General features: G+C 40.6%; 1 protein-coding gene across 2 annotated transcripts in view; it reads right to left on the minus strand.

Annotated features, from left to right (window-relative positions):
- The window catches only part of thrab (thyroid hormone receptor alpha b), a 157,207-nt gene that overhangs the window by 95,780 nt on the left and 37,596 nt on the right, over positions 1 to 23,831 (minus strand). For both annotated transcript variants that reach the window (XM_032501523.1, XM_032501520.1), the window contains exon 3: positions 6,208 to 6,280. The gene's annotated coding sequence lies outside the window, so the exon portion shown is untranslated. The remainder of the gene's footprint in view (positions 1 to 6,207; positions 6,281 to 23,831) is intronic.

Below are 23,831 nucleotides of genomic sequence, written 5' to 3' on the forward strand. Positions count from 1 at the left end.
TGACCACCAAAACAACAAACACTTACAAATTGCAGCTCTTGATGCATTTTTGCTTTGTTTTACATGCCCAAGCCTTCACAGGAATGTGGTGTTCTGCATAGTGATGTGAAAAAGAGGAGAGTGGCAGTAACACTGTGTGCTTTCTTCTCAACAACTTCTGTGGTGAGTCAGTGTGACGAGGAAAGCGTGAGCGCTGATGTTTACCCTGCAGTAACATTAGCTTGCAAATGGTCACCTCTTAAAACCTCACCTGCTGGCTATCTAGTCACCTGCTGAAACATGGGAACGGGGTTGTGTGTGTGTGTGGTGGTGTGTGGTGTGTGCGTGTGGTGCGTGTGTGGTGTGTGTGTGGGTGTGTGTGTGTGTGTGGTGTGTGTGTGTGGTGTGTGTGTGTGTGTGTGTGTGTGTGTGTGTGTGGGTGTGTGTGTGAGCATTAGTCATCACTTATTTTCTTGGATTCGTATACAGAACGGGTGCCACAGTGGACCCTTTTTAGAGGAATAGTTCAAGTTTTCTTTCTTTTCTATATACATTAGTGTTAAAACAAGTGTTCACTCTTGAGGAAGCAGCAGATTATCTTATTTATCCCACGACGGGGAAATTTTGTCGTTACAGTAGCAGCATTTTTCAATAACAGCAAAAAAAAAAAACAACAACAAAACACACAAACAAGTAAGACACAAGAAATACAGGAAGCAATAGACGGTGGAAATATGGTAGACTGAGTAAGTAAAATGGCGTCAAATAAGGAATTTAAAGTGCGGTTGCCATGAAGAGAAACAATATTGCAATGTAAGTGACGTTAAAATTAAGTTGAATGTGTAATTAGAGTAATGAAGCAAGAGTCGGTAGCATAATTTAAATTATATTAACCGAGACCATAAATATTCAAAAGTAAGTACTTGTAATAAAATAATATAAATACCGATATTAAAGATAAACAAAAAGTGTGTGATGTAGATGGGAGAAAAACAGGAACAGAAACTACAACATTATCAGGTGTGCAGGTGTTGTAGAGTCTGACAGCGGCGGGTGAAGGAACTGCGGTACCTCTTCTTACACCGTGGGGTATCAGTCTGCTGCTGAAGGAGCTGCTCAGGGACCACAGTGTCAGTAGGGGGTGGGAGGTGTTGTCCATGATGGATGTCAGCTTGGCTAACATCCTCCTCTCCCCTACTTTCTCTATGGGGTCCAGAGGACAGTAGGACAGAGCTCGCTCTCCTGATCAGTCTATTGAGTCTGCTCCGAGTGCCCCCTCAGCAGACCACAGCATAAAGGATGGCAGAGGCCACCACAGAGTATAGAAGGTCCTGAGGAGAGCCTGCACAATCCAAAGGACCTGAGTCTCCTCAGCAGATGGAGGCGACTCTGGCCCTTCTTGTATAGAGAAGCAGCTAGTGCTTCTGCTTCTGAGTAGGGGATCAAGTCCCTTGGGGACCTAATTCCCCATTGTCCTTTTAAAGGACACTTTGATTTTCTGCGCTGTTATCATCACACACTGAAGAAACACAAGCTCAGGGGAGTCTACATTGTGTCTGAGTACACGTTACTGCATACCTTCCCATACAGCAGTACACCAAGTGCACTAATGTCACACATCAGTAATTGCTGTCTTCTGACTGCGGTACCAGTGTTTCGCTGTACATTTGTAGGGGTTATTGGGGTAATTTGCTTCACTGCTAGTGATGGTGCATCTGGCTTTTTATCAGGAAAGGAAATAAGAACACACAAGAGAGATTAAGTGTAAATTTCCACTGGCAAAGAGGCTGAGTTTTTTTTTTTTTTTACTCAAGCAGAAAATATGTTGTTTTACTGCTGTGCAGTGCCCTTGGGCTGCATTAACAGAAAGTTGCACAACAAAAACAGGTAACAGTTAAGACTGGGTTATGACCATGTTGACACCTAATGAACAAAACAAAAACTGAATCAGAAACCATAAAAGTGGATTGTGATGTAAAACAGGACAAAGCAAAAGAGGGATTACTCTTACCTCGACTACAGTGCTGCAGATTTATTCAGCAGGTTGGATTAAAATCTACAACGAAGCCAAGATTAACTTTCCTTTGCACTTATGTCAGAAGGGTAGATGGATAACATGTGATTTATTATAAATCACTGTATTTTTCCAATTTCACTGCTGTTGTTGACATGACTGACTTTCAGGCTCTAGCTTTACTGCCGGTGTGCAATTAAACATACTATATATACATACGCACACATGGATGCATACTGTTCAGCAGGCACCCACAAAAAATGTGCATGCTACACAGTTTGTGCACGTGTCTATGAGGTGTATGCAATGCATTTGTGTGAGTGCGCACCACAGCAGCTATGTCAGCAGGGGTCCTGTAGCACCAGGTGAGATTTATGAGGTGTTAAGAATGTTTGCCTCTAGCCCAGCGATGGGAGACTGATCCCACCTCCCTGCCGGCCTGTGCCCCTGCCTAACACCTCATATATATATATATATATATATATATATATATATATATATCGTGTGTGTTGTATGTGTGTTATATATTATATATATATATTATAGATGTTGTGTTTGTGTGTGTGTGTATATATATAATATAATTATATATAATAATATAATATAATATGTTGTGTGAAATAGTAATATATATATATAGATATTATTCATACATACACACACACACCATATATTATATATATATAACACACACACACATATATAACACACACACACACACATACATATAATATATATAATATATTATAATATATATATCACACCACACCACACCACACACACACACACAATATATATATATACACATACATACAAACACACACACACATATATATATAATATATATATATATATATTATATGTGTGTACAAACACACACACACACACTCACATATATATATGTTACACCATATGTCCCTTGACCACACACACACACACACCACACACACCCACACACACACACACACACACACCCCTGAACCCCAAAGTGTAAGTCTAATGTCTTCACCACCCCCACTCCAAAAGACTCACTTCCTGGGGCTAAGCACACCTTCTAAAATATCCCCCTTACTCAATTCCACAGCCTCCAAACGATTTTCTCTACGAAATCACTCCTTCTGTGGGGAAACCACCCCTATTCTGGCCTTCGTTTAACCAAAGAGCATAGCAGAGAAAAGCTTCACTTTTAGGTTGAAGCATTACGAAAAGGTCACTGCAGGAGCTCGCGAGAAGGGAGTATGTTTCTCAGCTTTTACAAGCACCATGAATCACAACGGCATCTCACTTTACTGGGTAACCTTGAAGATGCCTCCTTCCCTGACAGAAAGTATAGATTTGCATTCTCTCTTGCAGCTGCTTAATATTCTACAGCCTAAGTGAGCAAGTGAACACAGTATTTGTACAGGGATGTAAGAGTCACGTTTTTAGTGGTCCTTATAATGGGTCTCCGCTGATACCAAGCCTGATCCAATGCAGATATATTAACCTGAATGTCGAATAAATGTGTATTTGACACATTAAAGAGCCCTTATTATATTCCTTTTCAGCATCATATTTGTAGTCTTGCAGTCTACTAGATAGGCTTATATGTTTTGATGTTCAAAAAAACAAATGTTTTTCATACAGACCATTGCTGCAGTGGCTCCACCTGAAACACTGTCTGAGCTCTTGGCCCGCCTTCCTGAATAGCCAAGTCTGCTCTGATTGGTCAGCTGGCCCATTCGGTTGTGATTGGTCAACCAAATTCAAGCCGCCACTGGGCGGGCTGTGCTTGCTCCAGCAGCACCTATGGGCAGCACCTATGAGCTGGGATGGCTTTCTCAATCAAGGACATCACTAATGGAGGAATTCCATAACTATTAGTCAGTTGAGAAAAAGTGGGAGATAAAGCTCCATTTGATGTGAAATATGTTTTTTTGTACTTACTATACATTTATTACATACACAATAAACTATGTAACACTAAAAGACGGGGGGATTTCAAAAAAGCATAAAAGGGGCTCTTTAATATAAAAGCTACAGTAAATTATTGATGAAAGTTTAACTGGAAGGATGTGACTGTTGAAATTGACGAGACTGCTGAAAATGACAAGTACAGTAAATAAAGAATTGGATTCTGATTGGCTTCATTTTAGTGTTTACGATCCATTAAAATATGCAGGGGGGGATCGGCCCTGAAAAAAATCTTTTGGATCTGCTCGCCTCGCCCGTGGTGCCCCGTCCTCCTTTTTCCATTGCAGATTTAGTACCGCTTCACGTGTGAGGCAAGCGTGGCTGGTTGTCATAGCAACGCCGCAGGAAACTGCTGTGACCTAACGCGAAACACACAGAACATCGAAGGTGTTGTTTTGATTCTCGGCACGTGGCTGTTGCCACAGCCAAGTTTCAAGTACCTAGTCCCAGGCTTTAAACTAGGTTGAATTAATAAATGTGTCCCTTAATGAAGCTTGATTTCACGTGTATAGACGTAGGTTTCCCTAAAATAAGTTGTGAAATCAATAATCCAACAAATTATTGAAATCAGACATTTATGTAGCAAACAACAATATCATAAGTGACAGGTGGAAATTGATTGTGCAACAACAAGCATTCACTTAAAAGCAACTTTTACTTGGTCACCAACCTTTTTGCAAAGGGGTCTGGGGTCAACAATCTGGATGACAGAGGGAAATATTTACTAATAGTTATAGCGACTTCTTTACGGTCTCTTTCCCCAAGAGACAGGTATATACACCACACAACCAAACCTGATGTGCACATGTTGCCTTAATTGCCACAGCAACACACAAAGAGGGGATTGGAACAAAAATGACAGCTCACTACACTTCAGCGTCACCTGTGTCCAGTTCCCCCTCTTCAAACTGTGGCTGATGTGGTTGAAGAGAACGGCTTTAATGGTAGCTTTCTACCATTAAAGCCTTTTCTCACCAAACATCTGTCCAAACAACTCTGGGGGTTATTCCGTCTCACTCTGCCTGAGCTGCTATGCATTATCTGCCTCTGCTGCTTCCCTAATGCTGCAGGGACTTAGAGCGGGATTAAACCACAATTATCCACTTCCCTATTCGCTCCAGCTGTGCGGAGAGAGGAGAGGACTATGGAAGGCACCATTCAAAACAAGGTGATTGCTGAAAATGCTTTGTGCAGTCTTAGAAAACAGAGATTACATAAAAGTCTAATTCTTTTGCATATAGTGCTCCATTGCCCAGTTTCCCATCTTGCAAACTTCCATTGAGAAAAAAAATCTCTTACTTAGAACCAGTACTTTTGTTATTAATAACCATTACATCCTGACAAATGAATAAATGAATATGAATGAATGAATAATGTTGTGAAGCAACACTGTCAAATGTAAATCAAATAAATCAGGCTGAATCAAATGTCTGTCTGCATATTTTATGAGGTCATCACCCTAAAAAAAATAATCCTCAAATAAAATGTTTCATTTGATTAAAATGAATTAATCTTTTTCCATTAAATTAACTTTCTTCAATGAATGTAGGTCGTCAGTTTCATCAACATATAAGCATGTATAGCAGGTTGATCTAATAAGTTCACAAGCAAATTAGCAACATTATGCTATGATAAAAACAACGCTCTGGCGTTATTGGAAATGTTTGGAGTCGGAAACATTTCTACACAGCCACTCCGTGAGTCTAAATCTACAAATAGTATAATGTTAATAACATTAGTGAAGCGTAATCTTTATCTAGTGTAGCGTTTATCTTTACAAGGTTGAACTTCATAAAGAAAGCGCCACATGTTCAGTACAGCCCTAAAACTAGAAATGAAGAAATTCTAGTTATACTTTTTTGGCTTACTGTTAGTTAAAATTAGAATTGTGATCAGGCAAACATTTTGGACCCATACTCAGTATGAATGACACCTACAGAGCGATCGAGCATTTGAGCTGCACGTACTGCATATGTGACAAATCACTGTGCACAATTGGATGATGACAGTGTAAGAGATGAAGATAATGAATCCTTATTTAAACCAGCAAGAGTCTGTGATGTGTACACACACACACACACACACACACACACACACACACACACACACACACACACACACACACACACACACACACACACACACACACACACACACACACACACACACACACACACACACACACACACACACACACACACACACACACACACACACACACACAATAAACATACTAAACACGTGGGCAGAACCCAACCTACCAGTCATATTGCATGCGTGCGGTTAATGATTTCCCCAGGCCTTCTGCGTTGTATGGTCTGCCTCGTCTTCGACCTGGAAGAAATAATAAAAAGAGTTGAGCAGCTGAGAAAGCGGGCAGAGGAAGGGAGGGATGTAGCATATAGAAAACAAACACGCCCGTACAGTACAAAAGCCAGCGAGGACACCCTTCCTCCTCTCCCTGCAAGCCCCCTTTTTCCCTCTGTCCTCATGCTTACGTCTTTTCCTGGTCTCTTCCTGAGTGTCCTTCCTCTGTCGACTCTCCATTCGTCTTTCCTCTCTTTCCTTCTCTCTCTCTAATTCTTCGGGTGCAGAAACACCCTCCTACAGCCAGCATTACTGCTTTTCAATATCAGCGTTAGAGCTAGAGACTTTGACAGACTGACATCAGGCAGAAGTTAGCATGCATTCCACAGACTCGTGCAACCTCTAGGCTCACACTTTGATGTTTACTGGCCTGTCAGCTCAAACAAAATGCTAGTGCAGCCCTCTTGTGCTAAGCTAGCTGCGCTAACATCAGCTGTGAATTACCACATTTCCATATGGTTAACATTTAGAATTCAAGAATATATTTATTTGCTTTCTTTTTGAGAGTGTAATGAGGAAAATTCTATCAATATGATGGCTGTGCGTAAAGTATGGAGCCAGAGTCATGACATGTTTAGCCTAGCTTAGCATTAAGACTCTAGGCAGGAGAACGGCTAACATCTCTGTTCAAAATAAAAAACGTATTCACTTATTAATGACTCTAAAACTGTCCTATTTAAAAGTTGTATTTTATTTGTTTAACCGTTACCTGGCCAAAAATGTAAAAAAGGACAATTTGTAGTTATCCATCCACCCAGCACTTCTTTACTGCATCTCCAGCTAGCGTCAGTTGCCCAATATGGTCAGTAAGAGCATGTGTGACACTGCAAGTCTATTTTTGTTTTTTTCTGTATTTTCATATTCACATACTGTAAATCCGCAAACACTTTTACTGCTTATTCCATATACAATCGACCATTTTTTTCCCCTCATTTTTCACACAAATGGATGACAGGAATATCAAAGGAACTGCATGTATTACATGTTAATTGGTAAGCTAAGCTAAAGTTCTGCTGGCTTTAGCTTTATATTTAATGAACAGATATGAGTGGTATCGATCTTCTCATCTAAATCTCGTCAGGAAAACAAATACACTAAGTGTTTTTTTCCGAAAAAGCAAACAACCCTTTAAACATCAATGCTGTCTTCTCTGACAGCAGATTTTACCTAAAAAACAAAAACACACTCTAGTTCCTATTATTGCAAAATGAAAAGCTGATTATAGCTACATATAAGTCACAACGTGTCTTATACCTTGTGAGGTTTATTAAAAAGATGACAACTTCATATTAGAAAATGACACAGTAGCCACACAATGTATCACTGCTACAATTCGTTATGGTTTGTGGCACAATAAAATGACCACATACAACGGTAATGCCCTTAAATCAGTAGGCACGCTGGCCACAAAAGACAGCTACTGTTCTTGCCCCACAACAATGGGGGGGGGGGGAGAGACACAAAAAGAAAAGGGAGAAAAAGAGAAACTGAACAAGAGAAAGTATCCAGAAAATCTATGAAAGTGAGAAAGACATAGGAAAGAAATTCACTGTAAAGTGTTTTGAGGCAGGAAGGAAAAGGGGAAGCTGTTAATGTACTCACGGTCCTATCGGAGGGGGAGGGAATGCATGTGCATCCGACTATTTGTATGGGAATGTGTTGTGAAATTAGTGTTGTGATCATTTGTATATCATGTTTGTAGACATTTGAGTTGGACAATGTCCTAGTGTATACTTGATGGTATGTGTGGAAATTGTGAGGGGTGGGTTTCACTTCACATTCCACATGAAGGGAATTCCCCTCCGTCTGAACATAGAGATTTTTTTTCTGTAGAGCTGCTGTGGAGAGGAGAGGGTGGGAAAATGGATGACTAGTGTTAAGGATAGAGCTTCTGACTACATTTGCTAATAGGAGAGACCGAGTCACCCACTGAGTTTACACAGGGCATCTCCGGGCTTGACAGATAGTGGATTAACAGAGAAGTGGTGAAATGGATTGTGTCCGTGCAGTGTATGTCTGTTTGAAATGAAAACATGTCTAAAAGAAATATAGGTCAGATATGCCACAGAAACATCAGATCAACTCACAACATATTAAGATGGGAGGCAAACTATTCAGCGCCTGTGTTGATAGTCTGCAACAACTCAGATCTGCCCTTCCACACAGCAGAGCAACACACGATGATAGATGGCAAAACGGAAGCGAAGAGAAGGGGGGGGGGGGGGGGGGGGTCTTTAGAAGACGATCCGCTTCAAAGTGAAGTCTCTTCACTTTGCTAACACCGCTGAGCAATGCTACTGTATCACCGCTGCCAGGGCAGCTTTTTCACACTCCTGCCAACACGAATAGCTCCCTTTATCATTGTGAAATTCCACTGGCAAGTCTCTATTTAGCTGGAGGGCTATTCTCTTGCAGACCGGAGTGAAAAAAAAATACAGGCCACAAGCAGAGAGGTAGCTCACTGTGAGAGGGAACTGGGCAAACAGTTAAGTGCCTCATTGGGGAAGCAGTCAAATGATACCCTTCGGCAGAAAATAAAACTAACTATTATTACAATTTTAGTGTTCAAAAAAGAAGGGGAAGAAAGAGAAATGTGTGAGTGAGAATAGATTTCTCAGTCTTCATGCTGTGCTTGTTTTTTAGGCCAGGAATCTGACAGGTGGTTAACCAGCATCAGGTTTTCAACACCAATATGCATACGCCAGCTGGTATTTAAAATACATTGAATTGTTCGGGAATGACTCACCTGCAAGTATTCTGACTGAAGATATGAGAATGTTCATTACTTTAGCCGAGGAGGTTAGATTTTGGGTTCTGTTTGTTTGCTTAGCAGCAGGATTAGGGATGTCACTGGACTCACAGCTCGCTGCTCTGAAGCCTGCGTACAGTAATGTCTAACAGCAAGGATGTTTAGTTGGTCTGTTTTTCTCTGCCATTGTTAATTTTTTTTCCCATAAAACCGGTCTGGTTCAGGTTAACTTATCCAACGTTATAGAATATACTGGACAAAACAAGCGTTAAAGTTAGCTAATGTCAGCTATTGAAGCTAACGTTAGGTTGTGACAGACAACATCAGGGAGAACGTTTTCGGTTTGTAAGCTCCAGGTGAAGTTGGGAAAGCTGTTTCTGTAGATGTAATGGTGTAGTAAAGCCAGAGGCTGACTGTGGTTAAGCTGTTGTGTACGGCAACAAAGATGAGGTGCTTTGTTTTTTCTGTGCTGGTGGACGTTCTTCTTCTTCTTCTACAGCAATTAATGTCAGACTAGAACACTTGTAGACGTATAATGTCCCATCAAGTTCATAAGAATTAAATGGCCTGGTACCTACAGTACTGTAGAAAAACAAGTACTGTCACATTTTCAAAATAACGGTACAGACTTGGTACCAAAGTACTGGATCTTGTGACATCCCTAAGCAGGATTACGGAAAAACTACTGTCTTATTTTTTGATTAAACTTGGTTGAAGAGTGTAGCATGGGCCAAGGCTAGAACCAATTACATTTTGAGTGGATCTAAATTGTAGAGAAATAATTTCTTATTTTCATAAACATTGCGAGATAGGGCATTAAGCACATAAAAAGCTGTTCGCCAGTAATGAAGAGTATTATTAAGTCTGTAAAAACAATTACATTTTAAGGAGAAAACCTTGACTTAGGCTTGGAATTTCAAATTTCAATATTTGGCAGACGTCTGGTGATTTAAACAGGGGGCATAAACTTTGAAAGACAAAGGCATTTAACAGGTAGAGGCTGTCTAATGAAAGTAAGTAAATAAGCTGCATTATGATAAATGTAAAATCCAGTGTTTTTAAAGCTGACTCATCCTAAGAACTTAATGTCAGGACACACTGCTTCATTTTTCTTGGCTCTGCCTTGCATCCCCCAACTTTCTGGCTACTCAATAATAAATTGTTGGAGTACCCTTTTAAATTATAAAATTTGTGTCATTAGTGCCCCAAATCTACCCATATTTATTTTTTGAAAACACCTTAAGGTACATCCTACATCTATGATGCATTCGCCTTGTAGAATATAAGTGAATTTTCAGTTGTCTCGTGTGTTTTCTGTACAGACTTTGCTGCCCCGGTGTACATGATGCTGATGGATGTCCTGTGTCAAGTTGGATTTCAGTAGAGTCGGTGTGGCATGTGATCACATGTCTGTGCTATATTTGCACCGACTGGATAGATATCTTATATGCTGTATCTAAGGCCAAGTCAGACAATATTGTATGGTACATGAGGCTTCTCTGGGCATGGCCTTTACTGAACTGTAGCAAGGGTCATCTTTCATGATACATTTCATGAAAAATTGCTTTTTTTCTTTGCACTGACTGTACAGGATTTTCTGAGCTGGACTCATCATAAACATATCAGAGCAACAAACACACCATCATATAAAGGCGTGGTGCCTTGATATTGACATCTACAGCATTGCTAATGCATCTACAACAGAGTCATGGCAGAGCAAGTTGTAGATGAGCAACATCCTATTTCCTGTTAAAGCAACCACAGGTGCTATGAGTTAACAGTACGAGGTTGTGAGATTGCAAAGTCTAATGCACAGAGAAATTGGGTCAAGATAAATATTGCATAGCAAAGTGCAAGATTGAATTTGAGACAATGTAGATGACAACTCTGGGAATAAAAGAAAAGGTACAATTTCTTCTAGTGAAAAGGCAGTGAAGCATTTTATAGATAATAGGATATTGAGCCATCATTTAGTTAAGAAAATGTGCATGATAATGTACTCTGCCAAACGAAAAAAGTTAGCACTGCAATTAAAGATAATGTAGATACCAAACTACAACACAATGAGATCCAGTTCAGCTAAGAGGTTTTTTAAAGACACAGGAAATGTTTTTGGATCTGGTGCTGTTGAAATGCATTTCAAGCTGTCATTTGACATAAAGGCACAAAGTCATAAAGAAGCTAATATCTAATAGCTCTATCCAGAAAGAAAAAAAGAAGACTTTGATAAGACTCGTTAAAGGCCGAGTCTCGTGCTTACCGGGACTGATTGAGTGATTCCTATCTGACTAAGACTGTCCCTTAAGACCCAACATCACCACCACATCTTTATCTCTTTAAACTTGCATTGTAAATAAAGTTCATGATGGTTTAACTACTTGACTGCAAGCTCTTGTTGAAGTAAGTTATGGAATGTCACTAAAGTACTTCAGAGGCTGGGAAACAGACTATTTGCCCTACTATTTTTCAATCCAACAATGAAGACAGTCATTAGTTGGAACAGATCAAAAGGCAGAAAAGGCATCACAGCTATAAGCCTTATGCCAACTTAAAAGTTCTACATTTCCAAATCAGTGACTTTGATGCAAGCTGCAAGAGAGGGTTGTTTTGTAGGACATGCTTCCAAGTAAAGTACATGCTTCCTCCAAGTGTCTAAAAAATGACACCGATATGATCTCAGAAGTAAAAATACCAATAGTGGACTTAGTCAAAAACAGATGAAGAAAATGTCTTCCCACTTCAGAGGACATTCAACTGAAAATATCTTGAGGGTAAATTCTGTCAGTGGGCCCCAAGTTCAAAACTACACCCCCTCTCCGTTGGCAAATGTAAGGCTTTGAACAGCAGGCTGGGAGGGGTGTAGGGAATTTGCTGAGCTGTCAGGACTATGAATGATGGTGGATGGGAAAGAACAGATCCAGCTTCGCTGTTCTGCCTTCAGGGGAAAGATCTGACGATGCAAACCAATCCGTGCAAGGCTTAACATGGCAAGTCATAAAGAGCTCTAGCTCTGGAGGTGCAAAGTGTCATCTTAACAAAGTGTCATCAATTACGCCTACAATTTCGGACATCATCAACCATAAGATTGGCAGTTTTAGACGCATTGGATGTCTCCAGAAAGTCGTTCTCTCTCTCTCAACAATGCTTTAAATGTTTTCAAGTCAGGTCAAAGCAGTTAGAAGTTAGAAGGCAAGTATCTGCTGCAATGGTTTTTAATTATCTGATCCCACTGTCTCTCATACCTACACCGGCCCCCGCACTCCGTCTCCACTCCCCTTCTACCTGCTTGCGCAGTACTGCTGCACATGAGGATAGAGCAGAGAGGGGAGGGGCTGCTCCTCAGTCACGGAACAGAAGAGAGAGGCGACTGTTTTGGCGGCCACAAGAGAGAAATGTCTTCCAGGCTCAGTGGACAATACTGGCGTCTTTTCTACACAAAGGTGGCAAATGTGTCACTAGTTGCTTTTATGAAAAAAAAGTTGCAAAGGGGGTCCGAAAAGTTGCTAAATCTAGCGACAAAGTCGCTAAATTGGCAACACTGGGAAATGTAATTTCAGCCAAGATTCCATTCACTCTATTTTACATAAGCCCATTGCATCGTGGATATTTGTGAGGCTTGTCTGTGGGAAAGGGGCTCAAAACCAAAATCTGTAGTGGCTTGGCATAAAGCAGACCTTTCTGTCAATGGCTTTGCAGAGTTCACATGAAAACAGGGCTCCCTAGTGGCCCTTTATTTCCAAATCCTACCCATCACCACCTTCAAACCATCTCCTCCTTCCACTGCACTTAACCTTGACCCATCTCACTTTGTCAAAATAAGTAGTAAATTAGATCTAACATCCAAAGCCCATTTTGAACTTCTCTAAAAGAAGACAGAACACCAACAACCCGCATAAACCAATGGCCCAAAGAGAAAATACTATGAAACGATTGCACCAATTAATGAGTATCAGTGCCAGCTGCCTGAGGGATGAAAAACCTGTCATGCAACAGAGTGTGAGCAAGACAACAAGAGAGCAAAGTAGACAAATAAGTGGTGTGCAATCTGTGTTTGACCCTGTATGAGGGTATTATGTGTCATATAAGCTTTACATGATTGAATAATTACTCATCATTAACATGGAGAATGATCCGATAAGATAAATGGCTTAAAATGTGCACCTAGGCACAGGCACAAGTCACTTTGGAGCCATTTCAAGGCAGAAAAGGGGCATTCATTGTTCAACCATATGGCAATCTACTCTTGCAACTGGAACCTACAACAATGAGGAAGAACTGTACACATTCACCGAGTTTCCAGTAAAATGAGGGGGTAGTTTTTGAAAACAAAAGGTGGTCATGCCTTCAAGTGCTCGTGCTGTGACACTGTGGAACACTGTTCCTTTAGACATACCATCATCTGTCTCTGTCAAGAGAGAGAAGACTTGCTTATTCAAACTGGCCTTTGGCTCACCCTCGCCTTTGTCTCACCTCGTCAAGCGTTTGCAAATGTGTGTTTTAAAGGTCTGTTGTTGCTTATGTTTTGTTTTTTTAATTGTTTTTATGGTTTTATATTTAAGAATTTGACTCTTGTGAAGTACTTTGCCACCTTGCTATGTGAAAGGTGCTATACTAAATAACCTTTACTTAATTATTTACCTAAATATTAACCAACTGGCTTTTTGTGCAAGATTAAAATGTCTTTATGTCAGGATGCACTTTTAATGTTGGACCTGGTTGCCAAATAAGGCATCAGCATTGTAGAACCTCAACATGATGGCCATTGCATGACAACAGAACAAACACATAAATATTTCCTTTGGAGAATCTCTATTGCCCATCTGGAGTTAATGTAAGATGGGACAAAAAAAAAGTTCCTTTATGCTATTTTAGCTGCTTCATGTAGTTCAAAACAAAACATGTGGGTTTGAATGCATTCTTTCACTCCTGATAAAGCTTGACATGTACCCAATAACATCAGGAATGAATTCTCAAGCCATGTGCAACTGTGGATGAAACCATTTATTCATACATGATGTCTCGAAACACACACACACACACACACACACACACACACACAAAAAAGTAAACGTCCTTTAGGCCATCTGTGTATCAATCTATTCAGATTGAAGAAGAGAGGAAGGGGGGTGGGAGAGGGTGACAGCATGTTCATAGTATCACTCAAGGGCAGTTTTGTCCTGGTGAAAGACTGGATTCACTATACGAGCGGTCATAAAATGCCCAGCACTCAGGAGGGAGATGACCGAAGATAGATGATGAGAAGGATAGCAATAAGGAGAGCGATGACGAAAGATCCCAAAGATCCCAATACTGAAAGACAGAGGGACACAAGGGCTCGTTGATGACAATCTGCACAGCTGGATGGTTCAAAGGGACGGCAGGGGCGGGGAGCGAGAAGGCCATGGCAAACAGGGGGAAGACAATGCAACAGGGCTTGTCAAATGATAATTTACTGCAAATAGCTTTACTCCAGTGCCCTCGACACTGTATTTGCATGAAATATGTGGAGAGAAAGGGACTCGGAGGGTGATGAAAGATTAAGAAAGCTAGAGCTCTAGAAATCCTTTTTTTATATGAGAATGTGATTAAGAGAGAGTGGTGTAAAGACATAGTTTGTAGTTCTAGCCAGATTGCTTCTGGGTCAACTGAAGCAGATAAAATGTATGTAATATGTGTATATATTCTGTGCAATGAAAAACATAAAACAAAGTTAATTTTATTAAAACTTCAGATATACAGTACACTTTTAAATTGGGTTGAAAAAACAAATAAAAAAGGTGGGTGTACTTTCTCTTACAGATTGGGATTTCTTTAAACAAGACGAGAACAGGTTTTAAAGGAATATATAGTTATTTTCATTTAATTTCTAGCGTTTTACAAAAGAAAAAAGTCTGGGTATCTGCACCAATGACCAGGCATACAAGATGGTCTCAAGTCACTATACTATTGGGTCCCACAGACAATTAGGATATTGGTATACTGTATACTGGGTGTCCTAAATCCAATATATGTTACATAAAGCGCTGTTGAGACTGTTTATCCTCATCACATACTGGCTGAAATCAGTTTAATTTGCCATTTCAGACATGCTGGTAATATTAGCAACACTGAACTGGTTTGTGTAAGTAGGGAACAGAAGAGTCTTTGTTGCAGTTTTTCCCGATGGGTCTTCCCACAACAGTTGGTTCAGTTGTGTTTCAAATTAAGGCCAGTTTAAAATCGGCAATTCTGTGTATGTTTTAGCCTTTTTTTTTCCTTGTTTGATATACTAACAAACTGCTGTGAGACAATACCTGACTGAAAGAAAACTAATAATCCCAAACCCAACATGAGGCTAATTGTGAGATTAAGATCTAAGATTCCTTATCCCAGTTATGAACTCATAAGATACAGTAATTGCTGTATCTGCAAACATGGCAACATTGCCTAAAAAAAAAAAAAAAAAAAAAAAAGCCTTCTGACTTCTGACCCATATTCTTGGTCTGCAACTAAGTTTTATGAACAAACTTTGACTCAATTTTTGCAAACCATAAATATGCTTATGAGCTTCCCACAGAATCCAGTAAGGGAAAGAAAGGAAGAAGCTCAACAGGTGCACGACAAAGGCCTAGCACAAGACATGCAATAAATCACCTTGGCCTCAGACCCACAGTCCAGCCCAGAGCAGAAGCCATCCTCATGGAGCCTAAATACGATTAGTGTCCAGTGGTAATCTAGGGCCTATTCATTCCTGCTTAGAGTAGGTGACACATTTGATTCAGAGGATTAGTCCACTTCTCCTCACGATACAGGGTAGGGGAAATCAAAGGGCTCGCGTGGGGGAACAGTGAAAAAACGAAGGAACTACGTGGAAGAAGAGGAAGAAATATCAAAGAACCAAAAAAGGGAGCAGGAACCATGAGCCCAACACTCGTCCATAATTAAAGCAGACAGTTCCTTTGTGCAGCATGTCATTAACATAACCCAGCACACTGCAGGGGCCATGGTGCAGGGAGTTCTTTAGTTAGTGCATTCAGAACATACGTGAGGAGAAGCCACAAGACACAAGGAAAGTATTATGCTTCACATTCCCCCACCTGATGAGTTTAACACTAAAACCTTTGACTGTAATGTTCTAGTTACAGTACCCTTTCATTTAAATAGATAACATAATTAAAATAACTTATTCCAAGCAAAAACATCACATGCATGTCCTTATGTAAACCATTTGAATTTAGTATGCAATCTTGCATGCATATACTGTATACACGCTGCCAGTGGTCAGTCTACATATCAACCCAACTCAATGCAAATGTCTGTCACAAAAGGAGAAAACTGCTTCAGTATCGCATCATGTGTTGTGCCTTTAGTGTGTTGTTAAAGTATTGCAAGACAACATATCACTGCCAATGGCCATACTGAAGATTTGTACCACCCCCGGTAAACACTCGGACACTTAAAGTTACAACACGGCCACTTTTAAGTCTTAGCTATGCAATCAGATATTTTTATGGACAGGCCATTGTTGTGTTCTGTATGTGGCCGTGCCCCCTGCACAGAAACATACACGAGGGGGGAGGGCAGCAGATACAAGCGGGGGTGCACATGTTATTAACACGTGCATGACCAGGCAGGTCAAAATACAGACACATAGCATGTTCAGAAGTTATTAGAAATATTGCTAGCAGTTAATTCATTAATTAATAAATCCTACATCTGAAGGTGTCATTATTTTTCAGTTAAAAATGAAAGTATGTTACACTATCAAACTTTTTACTTTCTTTTTCCTGAACTAAAATGTGTCCTAAGAACTGAGTTTCAAAACGTGTTATTAACAGACAGATGGAATCGAATGTCTTGATTTGTAATCTTGTTTACTTACTGTATCTATTCACAGATATTATAACTCCTGTAAATATTGTTAATTATACACAACTTTATTTAGTCAAACTTCTTGTACGGCTGTTTGTGTTTAGACCACATTTAACATCAGAGAACTCTGGCCTCTTATCAAATGAAAAAAAAAGACAAAAAAATTATAAAAAAAAGTAGTTTCTCTTTGGTCCATCAAGACATAGACATAAAAACCAATAACACAAGGTGCTTTTGAAAGAAATAATATTTTCTCACAGGAAGGCTAACAAGTAGGTGCAACACACACCCACACCCACACCCACACACACACACACACACACACACACACACACACACACACACACACAGAGCTTTGGTATCTTTACTGTATGTGTGTTTTCTGGGATCTCATTACTCACATTTTTCTCTGCATGAAAGTGCACAGCCGAGGCATATAATGTAAGTCCTATGAGGTTTCTCTCTCTGTCAGGTTCTACATGTGCTAGCTTTGTGATGTGGTCTCCACAGGCACAACACAGAGACAGGCAAGTGTGTCTCTTTGAATTCAGAGTGTTAACGAGCAAAAAAAAAAGTTTCAATACTGTCAAAGCGCAAACAGCATGAATGAGTGAGTGAAGTTAGAAAGGATGAGGAAGGGAGAGAGGGGGATGGCAATAAAGGGAAGGGAAGTAAAACTGATGAACTGCAACAGAGTGAAAAAAGGTGACAGAGTTAAAGTTAAAGATAGAAAAGAGGGAGAGTCATGGAGAGTCCTGACGTCACTTCAAAAATTCTCTCAAGTGACTTTAAAAAATGTGAATATGGTGTTTATGACGAACTACAGCAGGATCTGTCAAAGTTTGTGTTTCCAGCTGTACTCTCTGCTGTTTAAGTCTTCCCCGTCCTGCCATTGCTACAGCGATGTCTGGACCTGCCGCAGCCACTGAACTGATCTCTTTCTGTCAGCCTAATGACGTTTATCCCGTTAGCTTAGTGTAGAATAAATACTGATAACGGGGGGATTCAGCTAGCCTGTTTGACTCGGTCCAAAGGTAAAGAAATCTGACAACCAGCAGCTTGTGTTAATTAGTGAGCTTTAGAGGTAATGGTGATTCTTGTTATTTTAGAGAAGAGACAGACTAAGCAGTTACAGGATACAGTCTTCATGCTAACAGTTTCCAGTTCAATATAATCTGAGCCTGTTTGTGGCAAAACAAGCACTTTACAACATAAATACAAGCTGCACAATTGCCCTATTAACTTACATTGCAGCTTGTTTCACCGCTGCCGACTGCAGCGATCTCGCTTAATACTGAACCTATGGCAAGGATTGTTGTTGCTATCAATCACTTTGACAAAAAAAAAAGGAAAATTTGGGTCCAGGTTTTAAAAAAAACGGTAGTTGCCCTTTAAACTGCAGAGCTGATATCTAAGCAATTTGCATCATCATGTCATTTTAAATGAGGTTTTCTTACTTCTTCAGTAGCAGACACACCTGTATTTGTCTGCGTGGCTCCAGCTTTTTACCCAGCTGTGTACAGTACAGTGTGTGTAATGATCAGTACATTATGTACTTAAACAAGATACAGCACAGCCGCAGGCTCAGTAATCTTCCTTCTCTCTCTCAGACTAAGGACGTAGATAAGAAAGGCGTCAACCTCGCTTCCTATTCGTCTGTGAACTGTGATGTGAGAGTGCATTGTCCCCGCTTTGGAGTCAACACCGGGGGATCTATACCAGGAACACAGGGACATCTTCATCAAGTGCGACCACAAGCACAGGTCTGTGTTAGAACTGACTGCACATCAATGGTGTTACAGTCTGCTGTGGCCTTTTGGTGTCTAAATGTTGTTAAGCACTGTAGGTGGCAGGAGGTCATTTTTAAGTAGGATTGGGCTTTAAAAAAAAAAAAAGAGGATTCCAGTGGAATCGTTTAAAAGATTTGGTTTCAAATCTGATGCAGCTAAACTGTTTTTGTTTTATCGGTTTTTATTTAACTGTTTTTTATACCGATTTTGTGTAAAGCACTTTGAATTGCCCTGTTGCTGAAATGTGCTATACAAATAAAGCTGCCTTGCCTTGCCTTCCGTGGCGGCCGCCGTGCTTCCAGACGCTTCTTATGTTACAACCATGGAACACAGTAACCAGCGCTCTAAAATGTAGCTTAATTTTAATGTTGAAAAGACCCGGTAAAACTGTAAATTACCATTGAATTAAAAAAATAAAATCTTTCCTCTTATTTTTCTGAAATAAGAATGTGACCTGTTTCAACTCCACCCCTCAAAGAATCAAAATCTAGAATTGTTTAGAACCGGAATCGAAAGGAAGAATTGGAATTGGGATCAGCACTAAACGATGCCCAACCCTAATTTAAAGGATGATAAATGTGACAGAATTCTGTCTGCTCACATAAAATCAGTAAAAAGTTCTCGTTGACGACACTGCGGGTAGTTTAAAGAGAAAGGCTGTCTTTGCAGAGGCCAAGCACAGGAAGAAAATTTACAGACGCTTAAAGGAATGGTTCAAAATTTTGGGGAACGGACTTAGAGAGACGTTAGCTAGAAACTGTAGTACAGAAACGGTACGGTCAGGAACCAAACTAGACCCATGCAGAACCGAGAAATGTCGGACACAGACCTGATCGGCACCGATTTCACAGCAGATTGCTGCTAACAAGTTTAAGTTTATTTACAAGTTGTAAGTAGTCCATCCAAGATGATTGTGATTGGTTTAAAGAAATGCCAATAAACCAGAGCACATTTCTCTCCCATCCCAGAACCAGAACCAAAACCAGAACCCATGGTTACATTTTCACATTTAACATCCTTCTCTTGACCACATTACCACTATACATACCTCATCTATCTCTCTTTTTTCCTGTTCCCTTCCATTTATCAAGTTGATTTAATACTTTTGAACCTTCCTTTTTCTTTTTGTAGTAGGCTACTTAGCCTGACATTAGTAGCCTTCTCCTGTGCTGTGTGGGGTTTGCCTTTTTTGACTATATGATGCTCTAGTGTAAGGTAATTTAGAAACAGTGTCTCCATTAGTTAGTTTGTCCAACAGAGAGCACTGACATGTTTTTAACTGTTAAATATGTCTTGGTCACAATCGTTTAAGATGAAGTTCAATCTGGCTGCAAAGATGTCCCATCATAAAGCAATTACAAGTTATGAGGTACAAAAAGAGAGCTGAGCCAGAAGGCAAAGCTCTCCATCTACAAGTCAGTTTTCATTCCAACCATCACCTATGGTCATGACCAAAAGAACGAGATCCAGGGTACAAGCGGGCAAAATGGGTTTCCTCAAGAGGGGGGCTGGCGTCTCCCTTAGAGATAGGGTGAGAAGCTCATTCATCCGAGAGGAGCTCGGAGTAGAGAACCTGTTTCTTTGCGTTGAAAGGAGCCAATTGAGGTGGTTTGGGCATCTGGTAAGGGTGTCTCCTGGCCGCCTCCCTAGGGAGGTGTTCCAGGTATATCCAGCTGGGAGGACGCCTCGGGGAAGAACCGGGACTAGGTGGAGGGATGTCGAGCTGGAAGGGGACCTCGGGTAAGACCCAGGACTAGGTGGGGGGACGTCCAGCTGGGAGGAGGCCTTGGATAAGAACCAGGACTAGGTGGGGGGACGTCCAGCTGGGAGGAGGCCTTGGATAAGACCCAGGACTAGGCGGAGAGATTATATCTCCAAACTGGCCCGGGAAGGCCTCGGGATCCCCCAGTCGGAGCTGGTTAATGTGGCTTGGGAAAGGGAAGTTTGGGGTCTTCTGTTGGAGCTGCTGCCCCTGCAACCCAACGTCGGATAAGCGGACGAAGATGGATTGATGGATGGATGGATGGATCAATGGATGGATGGATGGATCAATGGATGGATGGATGGATGGATGGATGGATGGATGGATGGATGGATGGGGGTCAAAAACCTTTGGAATTTATTTTGATTTATTGGAATCTCCATTAGTTGGGGCCATAGTCAAAACTATTCTTCCTGGAGTCCGTCAAATCGATTCAGATTTATAATATTCCTTGATAAAATACTTCCTGAATTATATCATAATTTTTTTCCATTATAAGCTATTTCTTGCTTGGTTTTCACTATTTAAGCCCAGTTCAGACCAAAGATTTGCGAAGAGACGAGTTGAAACTTCTTGCAACGCCTCAGCTCGCTGCGGGTGCATGTTGAGCCTCTGCTGACAGCTTGTACCAGAAATGAAATGGATTATGGGTCATTTTATTCTATAGTTTGTAGCTGACTTGACCAGCTGACTTCTGTATTAGCAGTTGAAGCTGGTGATGTGTCTTACGTTCTAAAACCAGCCTCTGGAGACTTGACCAGCTGAGTCGCAGCGACACCATCAGCTGGTTTGCGTCAAGCTGAGACAGACCGCTGCAACTTTTCTTTTTTGACTGGTCGCAAACCTTTGGTCTGAACTGGACTAGACAACGTTAACATCTGGGAACTACTTTTCTTAAACTACAAAAAAAGGCATTTGTAGAAAAACATTTTCTTCCCTGAAAGTAAGGCATCGGGGGGAAAAAAGTAACTTTGCCTAATCTAAGGTATCAAAGACGTCACAAACTATACTTATTAAACGCCGCCATTGTCATGTCTTATGCATATTATACTATATATTCTTATAATAAATTTCCTGCCAGGACTGTGCAAAATGAAGTTAAAGAATTGTTTAAAACAGGTGGAGTCATGGGAATCTCAAGTTGTAGTTGTGCTCCAAATCACATTCTGGAGCATTTCCTTTCACATTTTCAATCTCAATAGTTGAATACCCTGCAGAATATAAATAAGTACAGTAAATAAACTCTTTAGTTAATACACAACAGTATTAGTTTTCCCTTTTCCAGTAGCTATAGCTGCTGAAAGACATGTTAAAGATGTATAAATGCACAGCAGCCACATTTTCCCAGTTGATGTGGACTAACTTTGACTTTGTTGTGAGTTCAAGCCATTTCCCAGCTCCCTCCTCCTCTGTCTCCTCGCCAGATACACACAACAGTGGAGTAGAGATCTGGCGGGGGATCAGAGGGGCGCCTGACAGGCAGCAGGTACTGGCAAGCTATGACTGATCACTCTGCCAACTCCTCTGATTGTGTACATGTGCCCGCTGTTGCTTTTTTTAAACCAGAGCCACAACAGCGCTGTCAGCCGCAGCAAGGCTAAGGTCTAAAGGTACAGCAGCTAACAAACACTATCCTATGGAGATGCAACACCTACTACTGTACACCTGCATTCTGTAGGTCTTCATCAGAGCCAAAAATGAACTTAAAAACATGTACTACAACTGTGGATCTGTCCCTTTACAGATAATGTGATGCAATAACACAATGACTAATTGATGGCTCAACATATGAGCTACAATGTTTTGGCTGGATAAGGTATCTCCAACAGGGCGACGTTCTTTGTGTGAGTAACTGTATGCTTCCCGTTGTGCCTAGAGAACTGGAGATGTGACAGTTATATGATCTAATGTGATCAAATCTGTGATAAAGTGGAAAGACGTTCTGTGAGCCCAGCTCAGTTGGCATGCATGATGGCATATCCATAGGTTACATAGCTGATCTAATGTAGATGGATTTGAGAATATTACATAATGATATAGTTGTAGTGTATATTATAATAGATGGATTTGAGAATATAATGATGATAGAGTTGCCAGCTGAAGAACGTTAAAGCGAGTCAGGCCTCTAATGTTTTCCAGAAAATTTTAGATGTTATTCAAAGACATGAGACAACAACACACAACAGTCCAGGGGGACATTCTGTGGTACAGTAATTGGCAGAAATACATTAAAGCTAAAATGTAAAGTCACAAAAAAGCTAACAGACTTCTAACTGCCTGATGCAAGAGCTTTCCCTGCAGTGTAAAATGTCGATGCGTTGCCTGATAATAAGGAAAACTGCAAGTTCAGGTAATTTCAACCATTCAATCTGAAATTTTCTTCATGTTAGCTATTTTTTTGTTTGAAAGAGGGATTCTTTTTGGTTTCTTTGGCCCTACAAAATCAGTAGAGAGTGACATAGGTTTATGATGCAATAGCTTTTGCTAGAAGTAGAAAAAAGTTTCTGGATGAATGAACAAATAAGCAGATTTAAGAGCTGTTATTTCTGTAAGGCATCCTAAGACAACTGGCACAGCTGTGTTGATCTCATCCACACCTGTCTCCACTTTGTGGTCACTGTTATGCATGGATATAGCTAGGTAGCTAGCAAGCTATGTAGGGAGATGAATTAAAGCAATATGGCATAGTTTCTGTCGCCCCATGAGGAATTCTAAGTAATGACAACACCACTGTTGTTGCATCCAGATGACACAAGCCTTCCGCAATCACGCACACGCCCCACCCCTCCTCCACACAGTTGCTAGTAGCCAAGGACAGGGAGGATTAAAAAACATGATGTACTCTTCAGAAGAGGTAATCGTCTTCACTCTGCTTGCAAAAGTCGCAGGGCAACAATTTCTGAACAAAGCCACGCTGGAAACAGAGTGTTTTGTGAAGCTAATAGTCTTAATTAGCTTTGTAGCAACTCATTTGGCAATGGCTTGAATGTAACATAATGTATGTTTATTATAAAAAAGTTACGCACTAAAGCTTTTATTCCGACTTGTCAATTGTGTCTCTATCTGGGGGAAACGGGCATCAAAAGGCACAACACCCGACGGATTTGAACGGCTAAATAAATTGGAGATGCAGGGTGGTAGTTCGGGTCTGTGTAACAGAATAACTCTGTGTGTAATGCCCAGGAACAAACCCTGCTGCTTTAAGCAGCTCTATAGAGCATCTGAACTCTAGGCGGGATTTCAAACAGGACAACTTTTTATGCAATAGTGATGGGAAAAAAATGTGATTGCTAATTAAGTTAGGAAAGGAGTATAGCTTTCACGATAGACAACAATGGGCTTAGACTGGATAACACACACACACAC

This window comes from Etheostoma spectabile, chromosome 21 (assembly GCF_008692095.1).
Source record: "Etheostoma spectabile isolate EspeVRDwgs_2016 chromosome 21, UIUC_Espe_1.0, whole genome shotgun sequence".
Classification (NCBI taxonomy): domain Eukaryota; kingdom Metazoa; phylum Chordata; class Actinopteri; order Perciformes; family Percidae; genus Etheostoma; species Etheostoma spectabile.